Source organism: Rhinolophus sinicus, chromosome 17, assembly GCF_057876585.1.
Source record: "Rhinolophus sinicus isolate RSI-liver-muscle chromosome 17, RSI-T2T, whole genome shotgun sequence".
Taxonomy (NCBI): Eukaryota; Metazoa; Chordata; class Mammalia; order Chiroptera; family Rhinolophidae; genus Rhinolophus; species Rhinolophus sinicus.
Window position 1 is genome coordinate 41771962 of NC_142517.1, and position 22890 is coordinate 41794851.

At 36.9% G+C, this 22890-nt stretch overlaps 1 long non-coding RNA gene and 1 pseudogene across 1 annotated transcript in view; one reads left to right on the plus strand and one right to left on the minus strand.

Moving 5' to 3' along the window:
* LOC141572251 (uncharacterized) overlaps positions 1–22890 on the minus strand; it is a 389629-nt gene that overhangs the window by 5296 nt on the left and 361443 nt on the right. The window contains exon 4 of the long non-coding RNA XR_012497564.2: positions 12068–12119. This is a non-coding gene — a long non-coding RNA (uncharacterized LOC141572251). The remainder of the gene's footprint in view (positions 1–12067; positions 12120–22890) is intronic.
* On the plus strand, positions 18896–21883 carry LOC109458264 (asparagine synthetase domain-containing protein 1 pseudogene; annotated as a pseudogene).

Sequence of the window (22890 nt, forward strand, 5' to 3'; positions counted from 1 at the left end):
AGCAAAAAGGGTTGATCAGAAGTCTGGGAGCCTGCACTCGCTCTGCTTCCCTACAAGAAGCAGAAACAACAACAGAACTTTCCACAATTGTTTGACCTTTATAAACTAGAGACCACCCAAATATTTGTGAATTGTTAAAATGTTCCAAGTCATTGTGTTAGATCCATACACTGGATCACTGCCCAGGGATAAAAAGGTGAAAATTGATATGTACATTAACACGGATGACTCCCATGAGCATTATGCTAAGTGAAATAAACTGACGTCAAAAGTATAGTGTTGGGAGACGATTCCCTATGGCATTTCTACACATTTTGTGATATATTTTGTTGAGAAGTCTCTTTTTAACGATATTTGCTATTCAAAGTCCTTAGAAGCAAGACACAGTATCTTTGTCCAGGTCAGAGAAGAGATTTGTTTCCTAACCTGTATAAAAATGATATTGTCTCTCCCTTGGGGCAAAGTTTTGGTACATTTGCTCACAGCCTATTTAAGAAATCGGAGGTATCCTAAACGCAGAGTTTCTCAATTGTTAACATTCACTGGTGAGCAGCACCCTCTTCAATCCTCCTTCACGCCACCTCATGGAATTTGAGGGAGCAAGTGAATGGATGAGGACATGAAGCTTATACAGCCTACAGTGCTGTGTGTAATAAACTTTTAAAATCCAATTAAGGCATTGTCTCCTTACCAGCTGAATTAGGGTGCATGGCAAGAAAATTTAGCAGCTTCTACCATTGTATTACTGCTTAGAAAGTTCTTCACAATTATATCATGTAAAATTGCATTAACATGAAATTCTAGAAAAGAAAATCTATAGTGACTGAACTGGAACAGAGTGTGCTAAGGGCTGGACGTAAGGGGTAGGGAATTATTGCAAAAGGGCAAAGAGGCAACTTTGAGGTAATGGACATGTTCCCTATCTTGAATGTGGTGGTGGTTGCACAACTGTGTAAATTTGCCAAACCTTAATCAAATGTATAGTTTAAATTCGTCAATTTATATTAAAATTTAATTCAATAAAGCTGATTGAAAACATCAAGCAAGAGTTTGTAAGAGAGAACAGAAAAACTGAAGGAGGAAACTAACAAAAGTAAGGGACGATAATTTAGCAAAGTGAAAGCACAGTCACGTTAAAGTCCCATTGATTTCCCAGGAAAATGAATGAAATATTCATCACCATACACATACAAAAATGTAAATCACCTAGTTTAAATAATTCTAAAAGTGGACATCATAAAAATGGCAGCATGAGGTGAGCCTCTTGAACTTTCCCCTGCAATTTACAACAAATTGAACAACTATAACTCCACAAAGGACTTCCTGTGCAACACACAGGCAAGACTAAGAGGCACACTACTGAAATCACCTAAAGGTGGGCAAATTGCATGAGTGGGGGATGAGGGAATGGAGAAGTATGGAGACAGAGCCGTGCAGACACAGAACACAGACCTAGCTCAGTGCTCCGAGCTCGCTGCATCCTGGAGTAGCCACAGCTGTGGGAGAGGGAAGAACTCGGACTGCTAGGGCTCCACTTATGGCCCACATGGCTGAGGGGACAGCATATAACATGGCTGAACCCAACGTTCACGGCAGAGACATCGGAGCAAAGACTGAGGAAGGAAGGCTGAAAATGGTGGTTTAAACCATCACTGCCAAGCAGAGAACTGAAGCCTTAGGCACACAGACTAGCCTCCCCCTCCTTACCCTCCCAGAGCTCGTCCTGCCCCCACCTGCCCAGTGCTAGAAGCAGAACAGTAGCAGTGTCAGATCAAAAGAACAGAATATTTGCAGTTCTGAGAACTGTGGTCCACAGGCATGGACTCGCAGCCTAACTAGTTCCGGCAAAAGGGAGGGAGCTGTGGAAGCAATACTGGCTGTGCTGGTGGTTGCTGCCATTGCTCTGGGCCACCTCTCACAACCCACCCTACCCCTGTCCCTACCTATCTGGGCAATCTCTGCAGGAGTAAACAGAGCTGCTGAAACACACAGGCTCTGAATCTGGTGCAGGAAAAGCTTTGGAGCTTCAGAAGCTCTCTGCACCCCCACACGGAGGCGGCACCCGATGACCCAGGTGAACTGTTCACAGAGGAGAAACCCGCCTTCCAGGGAATCCCACCACTGTGTGAGAAGCTGGAATAGTGCAGAGAACACATAACACTACAGTTTGAGAGAGACTAAAAGGCTGCAATCGGAGAGAAGATAAAATATTCTACCAAAGCCTACTGGTAAACAAAACAAAGACCTGTTTCTATCAAACTATTGTGGAACCTGCTCCTGTAGATGTCTAGGAAGAGAAATAATAAATCATTAATTGCCATGAATTACCAAGGCAACAAGACAGCTCAGAAAGAAAATGAAAAGTCTTCGGAAAATAAACTTAAAGATATGGAAATATGTGATTTAAATGACAGAGAATTCAAGATTGCAGTTCTGAAAAAACTCAACGAGATACAAGAAAACACAGAAAGGCAGTTTCATGAACTCAGAAACACAGTCAAAGAACAACATGAACATTTTACCAAAGAGATTGAAATTTTAAAAAAGAACCAAATAGAATATCTGCAGATTAAGAACTAAATAAAAGAAATGTAGAATGAGATAGTCAGCTTAGGTAGTAGAGTTGACCAGATGGAGGAAAGAATCAGTGACATTGAAAATAGAAATCTGGAAATGACATGAATGGAAGAAGAAAGAGACTTGAGACTTAAAAGAAATGAAAGAACTCTACAAGAACTTTCTGACTCCATCAGAAAAAGCAATATAAGAATAATGGACATACCAGAAAGAGAAGAAAGAGAGAAGGGAATAGAGTATATTCAAACAAATAGTCGATGAGAACTTCCCAAACTTGTGGAAAGAACTGGATCCTCAAATCCAAGAAGTAAATAGAACACCTAATTACCTCAACCCCAACAGGCCTTCTCCAAGGCACCCTGTATTGAATCTGTCAAAAATCAACAACAAAGGAAGAATCCTCAAGTCAGCCAGGGAAAAGAAGACAGTAACTTACAATGGAAAGCTCATTAGAATATCATCAGATTTTTCAGCAGAAACTCTACAAACCAGGAGGCAATGGAATCAAATATTCAAACAATTGAAAGAGAGAAATTATGAGCCAAGAATAATATATCCAGCAAAGACATCCTTGAGATATGAAGGAGGAATAAAGATCTTTCCAGACATACAGAAACTGAGGGAATTTTTTAACACATGATCTGCACTGCAAGAAATACTAAAGGATGCTATTTGACCAGCATCAATAGGAATAAACTGTAGCAACCAAAACATACAAGGAGGGAGGGAGAGTAAGACCTGAACTGAATACGGGAATGGAGAAAGGAAGCATGCAGAAGAAAATGGAATACTCTAAATATCAAACTTACTTTTACATAAACTTAATGATAACCACTCAAAAAAAAAAAAAAAATCCAGAACTGAAATATATAATGTAATAAAAGAACAAACAGAGGAGAAAATCATAGAATACCACCACACAGAAATAATAGACAGCAACAAAAAGGCAAAAAAACAATGGGGACACAGTTTTACCAGAAAACTAAAGATAGAATGACAGGAAATCCTCACATATCAATAATCACCCTAAATGTAAATGGACTGAACTCACCAATAAAAAGGCACAGAGTAGCAGATTGGATCAAAAAACTAACCCCAACCCTATGCTGCCTCCTAGAGATACATCTCAGCTACAAGGACAAACATAGACTCAAAGTGAAAGCATGGAAATTGACACTCCAAACAAATGATATCCAGAGAAAATCAGGTGTAGCCATACTGATATCAGATAAAACAGACCTCAGGATAAAAAAAGGTAACAAGAGACAAAGATGGACATTTCATAAGGATACAGGCGACTATACAACAAAAAGACATAACAGTCATCAATATTTATGCCCCCAATCAGGGAGGACCGAACTATACCAAGCAACTACTAACAGAACTAAAAGCATAAATTGACCAAAATACAATTACAGTAGGGGACCTAAATACATCATTGACAGCTATGGATAGATCATCCAAACAGAAAATAAATAAAGAAATAGCAGCCCTAAATGACACATGAGATGAAATGGACATAATTAACATTTATAGAGCACTTCATCCTAAAACATCAGACTACACATTTTTTTTCTAGTGTACATAGAACATTCTCAAGGATAGAACATATATTGGAACATAAAACTAGCCTCAGCAAATTTAAGAACACTGAAATCATACCAAGGATAGTCTCTGATCATAAGGCTTTGAAAGTGAATATCAACTACAAAAAGAAAGCAGGAAAACCTACAAGTATGTCGAGATTAAACAACATAATTTTAAAGAACGACCAGGTCAAAGAAGACATTAGAGGAGAGATCAAAAGATACATAGAATCAAATGACAATGAAAATACATGCTACCAAAATTTTTGGGATGCAGTGAAAGCAGTTTTAAGAGGGAAATTTATACCATTACAGGCCTATCTGAAGAAAAAAGAAAAATCCCAAATAAATAACCTCACATTACACCTTAAAGAACTAGAAAAAGAAGAACAAATGAAACCCAAGGTCAGCAGAAGAAAACAAATAATAAAAATCAGAGCAGAACTAAATGAAATAAAGAAAAAAATACAATAGAAAAAAATTAATGTGACAAATTAAATTCTTTGAAAAGATTAATAAAATTGACAAACCCTTGCCTAGACTCACTAAGATAAAAAGAAAAAAGACACTAATAAACAAAATCAGAAATGAAAGAGGGGAAGTTATCACGGATGCCACAGAAATACAAAGGATCATCCAAGAATACCATGAAGGACAATATGCCACCAAATTCAATAACCTTGAAGAAATGGGCAAGTTCTGAGAAACATATAGCCTTACTAGGCTGAATCATGAAGAACTGGAAAATCTAAATAGACCAATCAAGAATAAGGAAATTGAATCAGTCATTCAAAACCTTCCCGAAAGCAAAAGTCTGGGACCAGATGGCTTCACTAGTGAATTTTACCAAACCTTCAAAGAGGATCTAATACATGGCCTACTCAAACTCTTCCAAAAAATTGAAGGAGAGATAATACCCCCTAACTCTTTTTATGAGGCCAACATTACCCTGAAACCAAAACCTGGTAAGGATAACACAAAAAAAGAAAACTACAGACCAATATCTCTGATGAATACTGAAACAAAAATCCTAAACAAAATTCTAGCAAATCGAATGCAACAATACATTAAAAAGATTATTCATCATGATCAAGTGGGGTTCATCCCAGGGTCACAAGGATGGTTCAACATACGCAAATCTATCAATGTGATACATCACATAAAATAAAGGACAAAAATCATTTGATTATATCAATTGATGCAGAAAAAACTTTTGACAAGATACAATATTTATGATTAAAACACTTAATAAAATAAGTGTAGAAGGAAAATACCTTAACATAATAAAGGCCATATATGACAAACACTCAGCTAATCTCATAATTAATGGTAAAAAACTGAAGCCCTTTGCTCTATGTTCAGGAACACGACAGGGCTATCCCCTATCACCTCTGCTTTTCAACATAGTGTTGGAAGTCCTCGCCAGAGCAATCAGGCAAGATAAAGAATAAAAGGTGTTGCGTCCTGCACAACACAAGCAGTGGGGAAAGCGAGAGAGGCGGCAAGGGCTAAATTCTATTATAAAAATAAAGAGACAAAAGACACTAAATACAAAGAAACCACAGAGGACCAAGGGACTCACAGCCTCAAGGGACTGGAGCCCCGAATCGGGTCGTCGTGGGTATTTATTGTTTTTTTACAATAGGCATCACATGATTCTGGGCAGGGTCTGCAAGACTCTCACACCACTGATACAATTAGCATATTTCCAATACCCAATCATATTGTCCCAAAGCAACCTGTGCATGCTGTCCCCACATGATCAAGGTGCCGTGTGTACAACCCCTGGGGGAGTAGGTTTCTCAGAGCAATTACCTCATGAGTTAAGGGGGAAGCGAGATAAGTTCGCTCAGTTAACGTTCCTTAGCACAATAGGGTGCCGGACATCAGAAGCATGAGTCAGCAGCTTCCAGAAAGCATTGGAGGAGGGGCATCCCTCCTAGTTTCACATTAACTCATGGGGGTCCCTGGGGTCCCGTCTGGTTTAAGTCGTTCCTCCCTTGAGGAATCTTACTCGTCTTTGACCGCAGACCCAGCATACTGGGACCAAGAGAGGAAACCTATAAAACTCAACCCCTAAGAGGGACAACCCCGCAACCCTCTTTCCTTAAGGAAAGGATGGTAGGGACAAACAGTTAGGGTGCTGTGTGACAATATCAAGGCATCTAAATTGGGAATGAAGAAGTTAAATTATCACTCTTTGCAGAAGACATGATGCTATATATAGAAAACCCTAAAGACTCTACCAAAAAGCTTCTAGAAACAATAAATGAATACAATAAAGTTGCCAACTAAAAAATGAACATACAAAAGTCTGTTGCATTCCTATATACTAACAATGAAATCTCAGAAAAATAAACAAAAATATTATTTTTGCAATTGCAACAAAACGAATAAAATACCTAGGAATAAACTTAACCAAGGGTGTGAAAGACCTATATGCTGCAAACTATAAGACATTTTCAAAAGAAAGTAAAGGAGACACAAAGAAATGGAAAGACATTTCGCGCTCATGGATTGGAAGAATCATCATAGTTAAATTGGCTGTATTACCCAAAGCAATATACAGATTTAATGCAATCCCCATCAAACTCCCAATGGCATTTTTTAAACAAATAGAACAAAAAATCATCAGATTTCTATGGAACCACAAAAGACTCCATATAGCCAAAGTAATCATAAGAAAAAAAAAGAACAATGCTGGAGGTATCACACTCCCTGACTTTAGCTTGTACTACACGGCAACAATAATCAAAACAGCATGGTATTTGCAGAAAAACAGACACATAGACCAATGGAATAGAATTGAGAACCCAGAAATAAAACCACATAAATATGGACAGATAATTTTTGACAAAGAAGCAAAAAACACACAATGGAGAAAGACAGCCTCTTCAATATATGGTGCAGCAGAATTGGAAAGCCACATGCAAAAGAATGAAACTGGACTATCTGTCACCATGTACCAAAATTAATTCAAAGTGGATCAAAAACTTAAGCATAAGACCTAAAACAATAAACTACATAGAAGGAAACAGGGGTACTAAACTTATGAATTTTGGGTTCAAAGAGCATTTTATGAATTTGACTTCAAAGGCAAGGGTAGCAAAAGCTAAAATAAATGAACGCGACTATATGAAACTTAAAAGCTTCTGCACAGCAAAAGAAACCATTGACAAAATAGAAATATGACCAACTGAATGGGAGAAGAGTTTTGCAAACAGTGCCTCCAATAAGAGGCTAATATCCAAAATATACAAAGAACTCATACAACTCAACAACAAAAAAAACAACCCGATTGAAACATGGGCAAAGGACCTGAAGAGACATTTCTCCAAAGAGGACATACAAATGGCCAATAGACATTTGAAAAAATGCTCAACATACTAATCAGCAGAAAAATGCAAATAAAGACCACAATAAGATATCACCTCACAGTCAGAATGGCTATCATCAAGACAAATAGTAACAAGTGTTGGAGAGGCTGTGGAGAAAAAAGTGGGAATGCAGATTGGTGCAGCCGCTATTTAAGGCAGTGTGGAGGTTCCTCAAAAAATTATGAATAGAATTACCATATGACCCAGCAATCCCTCTCCTGGGTATCTACCCAAAAAAATCTGAAAACATTTATCCGTAAAGACAAGAATAAGTGTGCTCCGATGTTCTTTGCAGCTTTATTTGTGGTGACCAAGACATGGAAACAACCAAAATGTCCTTCGATAGATGAATGGATAAAGAAGTTGTGGTATATATAGACAATGGAATACTATTCAGCGGTAAGAAAAGATGATATAGGAACATTTGTGACAACATGCATGGATCTTGAGAGTATAATGCTAAGCGAAACAAGTCAGACAGAAAAAGCAGAGAACCATGTGATTTCACTGATATGTGGGATATAAACCAAAAACAACAAAAGAACAAGACAAACAAATGAGAAACAAAAACTCATAGACACAGACAATAGTTTAGTGGTTACCAGAGGGTAAGGGGGGTGGGAGGTGGGAGATGATGGTAAGGGGGATCAAATATATGGTGATGGAAGGAGAACTGACTCTGGGTTGTGAACCCACAATGTGATTTATAGAGGATGTAATACAGAGTTGTATACCTGCAATTTTTTTAAATTTTACTAACAATTATCACCCCAACAAACTTTAATTAAAAACAAACAAACAAACAAACAAACAAAAATCCTAAAAGTTCCAGAAAGTAAAACAAGAAAAAACAACAACAAAAAAATCAAATCATAACAGGTCCTCTATAAAGGAATGAATAATAATCTATCGTTCATTGACTCTCATCAATGACACCTTCCAAGCTATAAGGGACATTTATAATTCTATCAGCAATTAATTCTTAATATGTTGTATGAGTGTCCTCCAGAGAAACATAAATAATAGGATACATATAAAGAAATTTCTTATAAGTACTGGCTCATATGATTATGGAGTCTGAGAAGTCCTATGATCTGCCATCTGCAAGGTAGAGACATAGGAAAGTTTGTTTCAGTAGAAGGCTTGGGGGCAGGAAAGCTGATGATGTAGATTCTAGTTTGGGTCTAAAAGCCTGAGAACCAGGAGCACTGGGGGCAGAAGATTGGTGTTCCAGCCCCGCAGTCAGGCAGAGAGTGATTCAACCTTCCTCTGTTTTTTTGTTCTTTTCAGGTCCTTCAGGATTAGGATGATGCCCAGTTACATGGTGGAAGTCCATCTGCTTTACTCAGTCCACCAATTACAATGCTTGTCTCTTCCAGAACCACCCTCACAAACACATCAGAAATAATGTTTAACCGATATAGCATTGCATGGTACAGTTAAAGTGACATATGCGTAAAATTAATTGTTACATAAGTTCTACGCTGCCCTGTATATTTTGGACTTACCTACATGTCTAGACTCATGTTTCAATATTCTAGACTCATTAGCCTTTTGTTTAATCTTGAACTTTCTCAGCACCTTCCTTTACACATACTGTTGTCACTGCTGGGATGCTCTTACTTTCTCTGTTTGCTACTTACCTCCTCCTGTTCATTCGTCATATTGCCAGTACAATATGCAGCTTTTAGTGAAATTGTGTCAGGACATGTCAAACACTACAAATTGTTGTATTTTCTGTCATAGAAATTATTGTAGTTTTTTTTTTGTTTTGTTTTTTTTACTTTTTTATGATTGATTTCCCCACTAGAAAGTAGGTACCAAGAACATAGCATCAGTGTCTTATTTACTCACCATTTTATCCCAAATGCCTCATGGATCTGGCACCAAGTGAGGACCCAGTATATATTTGTTCAATATATGATGAAAAGAAAAAACAATTACAAGAAGTTCCTTGGAGAAGTCTGGGTGTCCTTATACCTCCTGCCTGGAGAAGGGAAGAGAGAGTTCTATGTGCTTGAACATTTCAATAGCCCCAGGAAAATATCTGTCTCACATTATCAGTTAAGTGTCAATTCAGCTGGGCACTGTAGTAATGCTCCTTCTCAGGCAAGAAGTGCTAAGAAGCAAAGGGTAAGAAGGAGGCGTATATGTACTTGTTTCTTCAAATCATGATCAATGTCGCCTCCATCCTCAGAGGTACATGCGTCTGTGCCTTTTCCTTGGAAATCACTCCATTTTCTACTTTAAGAAACACATAGAAAACACTTGTCCAGGAGTCCATTTCTCCTAGTCTATTTATTGCTATAAAATTTTACTTGCTTCTAACTTGCTTTTATCATTTTAATAGATTTTTTGATAATTTTAATGGTAAGGTGGAAAATCTCATGTTTAATCTGCCATCCTGAAATGGAGATCCATGAATTCTAAATTTTAACAGTTATTTTCAAGTTGATTTACAAAGTAATACCAATTTCTACTGCAACCGACAGTGAATAAAAACACGTGTTTTCCCCATACCTGACAATGAATGAAAATTATGGAAGAGGAGATTTTTAAGGAGATATTAAAATGGAAAAAAAAAAGTTATAAGGTTAAAAGAATAACGCAAATGAGGAATTCTGAACCAAGACCACCTGTGAACAAATCTTGGGTAACATAATCTGAAACAATATTAGAACTTCAGGCAAGTAGGAAGTAAATAGATTTGAAGCTGTAAACTCTCAATTTTTGCTAAGGCAAAGTAATTATCTACATAAAAGACATACATGATAGAACGATAGATACATAAAATGTTGCCTCAATTTCTCTAACATGAAATTATTTTGACCACTCAAGATAAAACAGGAGTTATTTCAATCATAAACAAAGTAAGCATAAAACATATTGGCTCTATTTGCTTAATGGTTACAACTAAATTTATGACGCACATAACACAGAAGATTTGGGAAGTATAATTCTAATTTCTCTAAGTTACCTAGGGTTCCCCTGACTAGGGAATCCTTGATAGAATTTTATTTTGAAGCCTTAGTCTATTCAGGGTGTCCTGATATGTGAAAGGCTGTAGTTAGAAATTATTCTGGGACTTTTCTTCAAGTTATGTGTACCTGAAGCCTTCTTATGAGTATATAACACTGCCTTAAAACAGAAAGACAAGTACTCTCTAGAATAGCAAATCTCTCAAATCATCTTATTTAATTCTCTGCAGAAAAATAATCTCTCACTGATATTGTTCTTTGAAATGTGTGTGTGTGTGTGTGTGTGTTTGTGTGTGTGTGTGTGTGTCTGTGTGTCTGTGTATAAATAGACTCACCCTTCTAACCAATAAGATCCATGAGATAGGTCTACTTGACCTATCTTATATTCAGGGCTTAGAGCTTGATTTGGTTCTCATTAAATAGTTATTGAATGAATAAAAGTTTCTTTCCAAAGTGCTGAAAATAACAAAAATTTAAAAATCCATCCCCACAAATATGTATTTAGTTAATGTAATATGTGAGTTGTATGCTCAACAAATATAATACAGTGGTTTTCTAAAAACATAGTTTTTGCTTTGGTCATATTGATAATAATTTATATGTAAATAGGAAGTGATGAGTAAGTTGGATTACAAATCAAATCCAAAGACTGGAATGAAGAAATGAAATAGGTCAAAAATTTAACTGCATAACATATAGAATACCTAGCTTAGCATCACTATATCTACAAAAAGTAAATAAATAAAAATGAAAAAGATCTAGTGGTGTTAGTTGATTTTAACTTGCATAAGAGCAAATGTGTTACGGCTATCAAAAGGTGTTAATTTAATCTTATACTGTATTCACAGACGTATAATGCAGGGCAAAAGACATGGAGGAGCAAATAGACTTTTCATGATAGCAAATAGACTTGTTTTATTCAGTACTGTGTACAAATTTAAAAGAAAAACACTGGTAAACCGACTTTATCCAGAGAAACATAAACTGAATGTTGAAAACTGAAGGAAACCTTGTTTCCCAGCTAAAGGTAGCTATCTAAAGATACATTGTAGCCTTTCTGATCCATTTTGTATCCCAAAAAAGGGAAAGAAAAGAAGTGAATAACAAAACAAGGAAAATAAAGTTGCCCTAAGCTGGAAGATGTTCCCTGAGTAGACCAAAAAACTGTAAGAAATTCCAGAAATTCCAAGAGTGCATACAGAATAGCAATATCAAATAACCTCAGCATTATAGCCTCATTGAGGAAAATCAGAGCTCAAGGAGAGACAGGGGCAACTAAGAGGGCATAAACCGGAACCAACAGCATCGGCATCCAGGTGGGTCAGCATCCATACGCACTATCTCTCCCTCTTTCCCTCTTCTGTACAGCCCCTCTGGGGTATCCATCTCCATGTTTAAGCAATGGGTGAAGGAAATTGAGTCAGAACATTCTGTAAGAACATTCTAGAAAATTGTCCACACCCTGGACATATGGAAAGTACCCATGCTCAAAAGACCAAGGTGGTCTACACCTATGCACACCAAGGCACTGCCACTCTCACAAACTCACCTTCTTGTTCACCTCTGCCACTCCAATCTGTACAATTTAGAGGCAACAGGTTCTGAAAGAGAATTTCAGGTATCAAAATTAGCAGATTGGAGGGTTACATTAAATATATTTTAAAAATTAAGAGATATCTGAGGATATTGCAGTCATAAAATGCAATTAAGACATGTGCTGACAGTAGGAACATCACAATAGCTTAGATTTTAATATCCCTGTATTCTTGTAAAAAAAGAAAAAAAAGAAACATAGAAAGCAAATGCCAATTATATGTTCATTTAAATTTGAAAAAAACTTACAAGTCCAAATTGCATGCAAGTGAACAAAGTCAGAGGCTGGCAGGAAGCCCATATAGGAGGTTGAAATGATACTGTGAAGAAAAAGGGATTGCAAAGGGGTCTAATCAATGGACGATCTCAGAAATCTCTAGAAAATATTCACACTCAAAAAAAGTAGGAAGGCCTATCAGAGAGGCAAGTCTGTGAGCTCAGCTGAGGTGGAGCGGAGTTTAAGCGCTGGGGAAGGAAAGAGACTAGGTCTGAAGATTATTCAGGAACCTCAGAAGAAGTAGAGCTCAGAAAAATATGACAAGATCCAGGTCACTAGCTGATGGCATCCTGTGAGAAAATCAGGAAAGTGCAGTGTTGGAGCAATAAGCCCGTCTGGACCAAGACATACAGAGTTTATACTCAGTGGTGCCATAATATCAGAAAAAACACAATGTATTGATGTAGATCACAACTGATGATTGAATTGATTTTACCAGCCATTGTTCTCCCAAGGACTAGCTCACTAGAAGTAACATTTACAGTGTTACATAGGACTACATCCTTGGAGAAAAATCTCAATTTTCCTCCAATCCACTGTCACTTGTATATTATATAAATTTTTATATATAGTAATGGTCAGGAACCCAAGCAATCGATCATATTTGATCAAAATAAGCATAAATCATTTATTCATGATTTACCATTCCTAACTTGATTCACTGATACATCTCCAGACAAGACAAGGTCAGTACAAAGAAAAAAAAAAATGATTAAGCATCTTGCCCTCAGGAGAGAAGAGCTTAACCATCAAATTCATCTTCACATCTGACCTCATGAATCTTGACACTGAGAGTACTGTAAGAATAGATATAGCCCTTAATGGAAGATGGCCATTCACATGAAAATGTCTGTGTAAAAATGAAAATAATGGAAAGAGTAATAATAAAAATGGAACGGGTGTGTCGCCAGTTACCCTAGTCCTCACCGTGGGACAATCTGATTCACCTAACATATAATTGTCTATTCTTTTATCAGCATTTATTTTCAATATTTCCTCCACTTCAAAAAATGTTGTTTTCAACTTTAATTCTCCCCAATTCCCTACTCTGTGGCACCCTGATTTTTCACATATTCCTTAATGTCATTCATGTAATGGTGTTTACCTATGAATTAGGCAAGGTAAGGATGGGGGGATGGTGGCATATTTTAGATCTCCCAATATGATACTACAATCTCCGGTAATCAGATAGGATACAATAATAAGCTTCAAATTCTGTCTTCTGGGGTCAAGGCATTCTTTAACTTTCTTAATTCTTCTTCTGGCTCCCTACCCACCTTCTGCACAGAAATGTAAACAGAGCCAATCTGTACATGATCTTATTCAACTTGAGGAGCTATTAAAAAAACCTATAAATTGGGTTGCTTAAACAATAGATATTTATTTTTCACAGTTCTGGGGGCTGGGACATCCAAGATCAAGATGCCAGCAGATTCGGTGATCGCTCTCTTCCAGACTTGTTGAGGACGGTCTTTTTGCTGTGTCCTCCTACGGTGGCAAGAGAGGGAGCTCCGGTCTCTTTTCCTCTTCCTATAAGGACACTACTCCTATCATAGAGGCACACCCTCATCTAAACCTAATTACTTCTCAAAAAGGCCTACTTCCGAATGCCATCACCTTGGTGGTTACAGCTTCAACATATGAATTTTAGGGAAACAATTCAATCTGTAGCATATACCTATGTCATATATATGGTTGTATGTTTTGCATTAAATGTAAAAAATATATATATTCCTGAAAATAAAACTGACAATTAATGTTCTGATAAAAAAAATGCCTAAATGGCTGAATTGATTCTTTGTGCAGTTCTGGATAATTTCCAAGTTTCATAGCATAAGATAACAAAATACATTTATTATCTGACCCCTGACCCCAATTTACTTGGTTTCTCCACTCCCCTCCTTTCTAGCATTCTACCCTCTAGTCACAATTTGTTTTTCACCCTTCACTTAAAATGTCTGATTCTGTCAATGCCTTTGCACATACTGTTCCCTTTACATGAGATGCCTTTTCTCCCCTTTGCATTAAGATAAATCCTGATTCATCCATTCAGACCAAATCCCACTGAAGTATTTTCTGACCTCTCCTTTCTCCCAATAGTTAATTACTCCCCTTTCTATTTCTATCTCAATTTGTTTATACTTTATAATAACACTAAAGCCGTGAGTATTTCAATTGCTTGGTTATGTTTCTCTCTCTCTCCTATTAACTGTGAAACCCTTGAGGACATGGACAAATTATAACAAAACGTTTTAATTTGGAAAACCCAGATCTGTGCCTGATCCACAATAACTCTCAGTATATGAAGAGTAAATAAATGAGTGAACTATTAACATAGGCCACACAGAGAAGTATTAGATCAGTTGTTTCTCAGTATTCCTGGGTCTGGAAATACTTGCCCCTTGTTTCACACAGTCTCCTCTACTTGGCCTGTCCAGTTTTGCCTATGGTTTCACTGCTTCAGCCTTGCAAACCTGCTGCTTAGTTAACTCATCCCTTGCTTCCTGCTTCAAGAAATCTCTATCCTCTTACCTAAGCAGTGTTTTCCAAACGTGCTTAACTAGAAAGCTCAATGAAGGTGCTTATTAAAAAAATATATACTAATTCTTAAGCTCAACCTTAGATCTACTGAATATGAAACTGTAAAGAATGGGCTCAGTAATATATTTTTAAACAAGTTCCCTAAATGATTCTGACGAAGGTAAGTAAGAACACCATGAACAGAGAGTAAAATCAGTTTGTTCTGTTTTAGAACAACTGCTTCCTCCAGTGGCCACTTGTCTGAGCTTGCGACTCCATTAAGCAATAGTTCACCTTCCTTATACCTAGATAGAAGACTCTCACTCAAATGTCTTTCCCGAACTTGGTTCCTTGGGCTATTAGGGAAATTGGAAACCTCTCCAATGGATCCCAGACATCTCCATGCTATTTCCTCCAAGCAAAAGTCACTGCAGAAAGGTCGTCCTATTGTCTCCATGTCTAGATGCTCTCTGAATTTCTGTTTCACAGGTGCTGTGGCAGCTGTTTCTGCCAAACCTTAGAACAGCTCTGGGTACTGGCAGTCTGCAAACTGACTCTGATGAGATGTGACAGCTCATGCTCTGTGGATTTATCCTTAATGAGACTAGATCCTGAGGATGTAAGGATTCCCTGTAGAAAGTACAGACTGGGTGTCACCCAGGGTTAAAAATAGGAATGAAAACTAAGTACTTAGCATAGAACCTCATGCAGAGTAAACATTCAATAAATATTGCCAATTATTAATATTCCTGTTGTTGGATAGACTGCATATATTCTTCTTCCCTTGATCCCAACCGAAGGAAAACAGTACTGTACAGGATGTTTAACCTAAATCTTGAACATATGAAAATATTTTAGTTGTCTAAACTAGTTAAACTGTTTAAATTAGTTTTTGTTAATCACAATATTATGTAAGTATAGATAATTTTCATAAAATACCCAAATTCAAGGTGTTTAATTCATATTGCAAAGGCCAAAAACTAGTTTCGGTGATCTAGTAAGCATATTAGCACTTTAAGAACACTTTTGTGAATACTAAATATTACTGCTTATATTAACTTTTTTTTAAATTAAAGTTTATTGGGGTGACAATTCTTAGCAAAGTTACATAGATTTCAGGTGTACAATTCTGTAATATATTATCTATATCTCACATTGTTCACCACCCAGAGTCAGTTCTCTTTTCATCACCATATATTAGACCCCGTTTACCCTCTACTATGTAACAAAACATTCCAAAACTTACTGGCTTAAAACAACCACCATTTTATTATTTCCCAAGAATCTGTGAGCTGGCTAGGTGATCTGATTCAGGCTGAACATGGTTAATTTAGGTTGGACTCCTTCATACATTTGTGGTCTGCTGGAGGGTTGCTGGGGGATTGTCTGGCTGTTCTAGTTTTGCCTCAGCTGGGACGACTTGCCTCAAGGACAAGGACGTACGCCTAGTTTGTTCAAATAGTGGCCACAGGTGTCCAAAGAGGGAAAATGTGTAAAGTCTCTTGACCTAGGTTTGGTAGACATTAATGACTTGGCCAAAATGACTAATAACTTGACTAAAATGACTACTACAATGTCATTTTTGCCATATCTTATTAATAAAAAGAAATTGTAAGTTTAGCTTAGATCTAAGGGGTGAGAAATAGACTTCACCTTTAATAGAAATTGCTTAAATATATTATTTCAAAGGATATAGGGAGACTATTCTTTGGGATAGTCAATTCAGTTAGTCTGCCACATTAGTCATTGTGGCAAAATATGTCACTTTGGGGGTTTTCTAAAATTTTATACAAAAAGAAAGTTAGATTAAGAGCTAAGGTCAAGATCATGCTCTTGACTCATTTTCACCCTGATGGTTAAAATAAAGCCATAAAGATTATCAGAATTATGTGTTCATCTTTTTAAAAAATATATTTTATTTATTTTTTCAATCTTTATTAAATTTAGTGGGGTGACATTGGTTAGTAAAATGATATAGGTTTCAAGTTTACATTTCTATAATACATCATCTATATATCACATTGTGTGTTCACCACCCAGAGTCACTTGTCCTTCCATCACCATATATTTGACTCCCCTTTTCCTCTTTTACCATCCCCTTCCCCCTTTACCCTCTGGTAATCATTAAACTATTGTCTGTGTCTATGAGTTTTTGTTTCTTTGTTTGTCTTGTTTGTTTGTTGCTTTCAGTTTTATATTCCAAATATTAATAAGTCATATGGTTCTTAACTTTTTCTGTCTGACCTTTTTCTCTTAGCATGATAATCTCAATATCTATCCATGTTGTCACAAATGGCAGTATTTCATCTTTTCTCACAGCCAAGTAATATTCCATTGTCTATGTGTACCACATTTTCTTTATCCAATCATATATTGAAGGACATTTTGGTTGTTTCTATGCCTTGACAACCGTGAATAATGCTGCAATGAACATAGGGGTACATATATCTTTATAGATAAATGTATTTAGATTTTTGAGGTAGATACACAGAAAAGGGATTGATGAGCCATATGGTAATTGTATTCTTAATTTTTTGAAAACATCCATACTGTGTTCCATAGTGGCTGTACCAATTTGCATGCTCACCAGCAGTGTATGAGGGCTCCTTTTACTCCACAGTCTTCCCAACACTTGTCATTACTTGTCTTGTATAATAGTCATTCTAGCAGGTGTGAGGCAAAGAAAAGAATAAAATACCTAGGAATAAACTTAACAAAGGATGTGAAGGACCTCTACACTGAAAACTATAAGACATTATTAAAAGAAATTGAACAAGACACAAAAAAATGGAAAGATATTCCATGTTCATGAATTGGAACAATCAACATAGTTAAAATGGCCATATTACCCAAAGCAATATACAGATTTAATGCAATCCCCATTAAAATACCAATGACATTTTTCAAGAAATAGAACAAAACATCATCAGATTTGTTTGGAACCACAGAAGACCCAGAATAGCCAAAGCAATCTTAAGAAACAAGAACAAGGCTGGAGGTATCACACTGCCTGACTTCAATTTATACTATAACGTGACAATAATCAAAACTGCATGGTATTTGCAGAAAAACAGACACACAAACCTGTGGAATAGAATTGAAAACCCAGAAATAAACCCACATACATATGGGCAGATAATTTTTGCCAAAGAAACCAAAAAACATACAATAGAGAAAAGAAAGCCTCTTCGATAAATCATGCTGGGAAAATTGGAAAGCCACGTGCAAAAGAATGAAACTAGATTCCTACCTGTCACCATGTACCAAAATTAACTCAAAATGGATCAAAGCCCTAATTAGAAGACCTAAATATAAGCAATAAATAAATAGACACTTCTCTCAATATGGCCAACAGATGTATGAAAAAATGTTCAACTTCAGTAGCTATTAGGGAAATGAGAATCAAAAAGCATGTGTTAATCTTTAAAGTAGTGTTAGTATAAACCTCATGGTTCTTAAGACTATTACATAAGATACAACAGTAACTGCATGGCAGTGTGCCTGACAAAAGGTAAATGTGTATATATATATATATATATGTATATATATATATATATCATATATATATATGATAAATAATGTATATATATAGTATAAATATAAATGTATATATATTGAACTAAGTAAAAATAATGGATTGTTGTTTCTATTTGACTTTTCCATAATATTTATTAAGTAGAGTTTCAAATTTTTCCTTTAGTTTGTTTCATGTATCATCATTACACTGTTTTTCAAGATATTAAAGTTTTTTGGTCATCTTCTTTAGAAACATCCATCCTCTCAAATATGTTTTCCAATTGATCCTTTCATCCCGACTAATGAATAAATGAATATCTTTTTTTTTATTCAATGGGACTTTGTACTTGTAAGAAACAGAAACTATACCAGAAAAATTTAAAAAGAAAATAAACGTATTCAGGAAACACTGAAGCACTTACAGAATTGACAAAAGTGTTGGGGAACCAAAGTCAGAAAATGAGGGCAGAAATGTACAACCAAATCAGGTCAGAAACAGTCTCTAATAATTCTAGCAAAACTCACAGGCTTTTGACTACAACCTGTGTGCTCAATGAATAATTTTTTAACTCTCCTCTGAGCCTCATTTCAAACCCTCAAGATTCAAAGCCCTTTACTAGAGCATCTGATAGACTGAGCTGAGGTCACAACCCTACCACCACACCTAGAGAACTGAAAGAGAGACTGTTTGTCCCCTTCTGTCTTCCATTGTGGAAAGAAAGGCTTTTCCATTAAATTTACGGTCCCAATCAATTCAGAAGGATGTTTGGATGATGGACAAACTAAAGCAAATGTCCACTGTAATCTACTCCTTTAGTTGCTCTATATTCACAATATCTTTCTTCTCACACCGTATTTAAAAATAATAATAATAATAATAATAATAATAATAATAATAATAATTGTAGACTCTAGCATAGGCTATTAGGTCTTATGTATATTTACACTCCTCCCAGAGGGAGGCACTTAATAGTTCACTTCTGATTAACATCCATTTTTTTTCTTTCCCCCTACATCTGCTGTGATTCCCATCTGAAGATGCTGTAGGAAAACAAACAAACGAACAAATAAACAAACAAACCTGTAAAGCTAACCACCACCAATCTCCTATAGTGGTAGGGTTAAAGAAAAGTAAAATTATCGGGGAGCGTGTACAAGCTGAGGCTGGGGCCAGGAGGATGCTGGGGTACCAGCCAGGCTGCCCAGCCTGTGTATGCTGCATTCCATGTTGATACATTTCTCAGAGCCATGCCGAGAGGATGGCTGTAGGCTGGTTCCTAATGACAGCTCAGCTCCTCACAAAGATCTTCACAGCAAAATTAAAGAACAAAAAAAATTCTGTGGATTAACTTTCTAACCTGAAGAACAGGAAAGTATATAGCCAACAACAGAACAACAACATATTCTTTCCTGCAGACCAAACAGAAATGTTTTCTAAAAGCAAAAATATATTGAATGAGCTGAAAAAATAATACCAAGAAATAGAAAAGTAACAGGAGACCAAAATCAAGACATAGTCAACTTGCTTTCACATAGCAATGTGTGTGGCATTTGTTGTTCTTTCTGTAAGCTTTCCTGCTAAATATTTCAGCTAAGATTTGAAAGGGGATTTACGGTATAATCTTACACAATGGGAACCAACAGTTGTTAACTTATAGTTGTTGACTATCAGTGTTTATTTTCTGGTCGTGTCTTTCACTTAAGAGGTGTTTTGATTTCCCAGAGTATGGAAGAGGAAAGAGACAATGTGTCCCGAGTGCAATAGAGATGGAAATCGAAAAGAATAATGATACTCAAATAATGTTTAATGATCTGTCTTCTTGTAAAAATGTATCTTATATTTTGTCGCTCTTCTCAGAAGTCCAAGGTCCTTGGTTTTTTATATATTATCAAGTATCAGGTCATTATTTATGGTTCTGCAGGGATGTTTTTTGGTTGCCATACCTTGCTTTGGCATTTTAGGTATTTGGGCAAGAGTTTCTGCCTCTTTTCAGTCAGCGCCCAAACATCCAAAGTGGCCAATCTGTGGCAAGAAGTTCCAGAATCTGCAATTTTCAGAGTTGATCTCAAATCCAATTCCATTTCCAAATCTGTGGTCTTAAAATTGTATCTTTGGAAATATATTTACTAGCAGAATGTTATCAAAGAACATGTTAATAGCCTGATACAAAATTCATCAAACTTGCCAACATTTGTGTTGGTGATAGCAAATGAACCCAAACTATGTCTAGAAGAACCTGTCATTCCTTAACATGTGATGTTACCACAAGCTTCATTTGATTTTCATTGCAGTAACATTTCCAGCATCCCACCTACAAGAGAGAAATTTCAGGTCTGTCTTAATGATGGAATGTGAAGGCAGGAGTTCAGCAGTTCATTGATGTCCTGTGTATTGTAGTCAAAAGATGTGTCTTGTGTTTACCTAGAGATGAAAACCTGACATCAAGTGAAGTTTTGAAAACTTGTCATAGGAAAGCAAATACCGCAGGCCTTTATTCTGGGGATATCAATTCCATGGTTATTACAATCTTTGCTGACCCTCTTATTTCTCTAGATAAACCAATTAATTGATCTTAACGTGGCTTTCATGACTAAAGAGAAAATCATACCAACTAGTTTTAACAACAACAACAAAATGCGAAAACAGAAAAATGGTGAAATATCTTCTGAACTATCCTCTAAAAGTGTTGTTGTTGCTATTGCTCCTGCTGCTGCTGCTGGTTCTGACAGACAATTCAGTGTGCCAGATCGAATCACAGAAAGAGCGCGACTGAAGGAACTACAAACTGCTAACCTGTCTGGATTTGGAATATTCTTGAAATCAATGCTTCTCTGGGTGAACTGCAAAAATTAAGAACTCGATGATGACACTTCGTTCAGCCCTTGAATACAGGGCTGGATGATAGCGTTGGCTGCACAGTCTGGTTTGCTTCTAGAGGAAATGGTTGGTTAGTGCCTGGATGAAGTGAAATCATATCAGAGCAATGCAAAAGTAGTTCTTACTGGAAGTGGTGCAGCTGAAAACGGTGTAAGTTAGTCTCGTCATCGTGTCCCCTTTCAGATACATAGTCTGGAAGGATTGAATAAGGAAATTGAGATGGAGCTGGGTCAAATTTCTTATAGAAATCTTAATTGTAATCACAGGGTTATTGATGATCATGGAAAAGAAGCAAGATTTTCTTTCCTGAGTGATGTCTTCTTTCTAAATTCCCTACCATTTTGGAAAAAGGCAAACTGGACTTTACTTTGTGTAATTGGTGAAAAACTAATTTTACTTCTTGAAGCAATGTAACTTGGTCTTATGAACTCTGCTCTTCTGCCAAACGGGCCATGCAATTTGGATCCAGAATTGCAAAAATGAAGAATAATGAAAATGTAGCTGATAAATGTGGCAGGCTCCAAGTCATTTCCTTAGATAACCTTTCTATTGAAAGGCGATTAGAACATAATATTTCATGATGTTGCCACGCAGCAGCCTACCCATCTGTCTCCTTGTACTTGTCCCTAAAGAAAGGAGAGTCTGTGAGACAGGTCCTTTCAGGGACTTTGCTTCACCTTTGTGCTTGTACCTTATGTCTCCCTGTTTGGCCCCAAAAAGATGGCTGGTCAGCCAATGACGTGTAAGATTCCCCATGGGTGGGCGGGGGGGGGGGCAACTCAAGCCAGGCGCAGTCCAGTAGGGACCAACAGGAAAACCCATGGGGTTCATAGAGGTGGGCACAGCCCCCACCTTCCCCAGGCTCTGCCAGGGTGGCTGCATTCCTTCCCAAAACCTGCTAGGGAAGAGATTCAATGGTGTCCTCTCCATCTATTCATACGCATATAGGTTTTCTCCCTCAGGGAAGTACATACATCCTGAGACTTATGGTTCAGCTGCCAGCAGGCAAGGGTGATTGGCTTAAATCAGTTTCCCATTATGATGTATAGGATTCACAGATCTTGAGATTGTCAAGTGTTATTTCCTTTACTTCCTCACCTAACTAATAAAAGCTAATGTGTAGGCCCGACTAGGCGCCCAGCCCTGTCCTTGAGGCTGCAGGTCCCTTGGCTCGGCTTAAATTCTATTCATGGCTACTGTCTTTCCTTAACCGCCCTCCTTGCTCCCCACAACCCTTGTTGCGCAGGACGTGACATCATAACATAGTAATATTTACTGAATAATAACAAATAAATCATAATTAGTATTTATGAATTTTTTGCTCTATTACCAATTTCACATTCACATCATCCCAGCTAAAACCAAGACTTTTTTATTCTTTTTTTTTTTTTTTTTTTTCCTGTCTGTTTGCCCAGGAGCATGTGAAACTCAAACTGGCATTCAATAACCATTGTTATGTACCCTGACAAAAGCATATCCCTTTGAGGCTTTGAGGTACTATATTAGTTATCTATTTCTACTTAAAATTTATCCCAGCATTTAGTAACTTAAAACAGTAACATTTATTGTCTCACATTTCATAAGAATT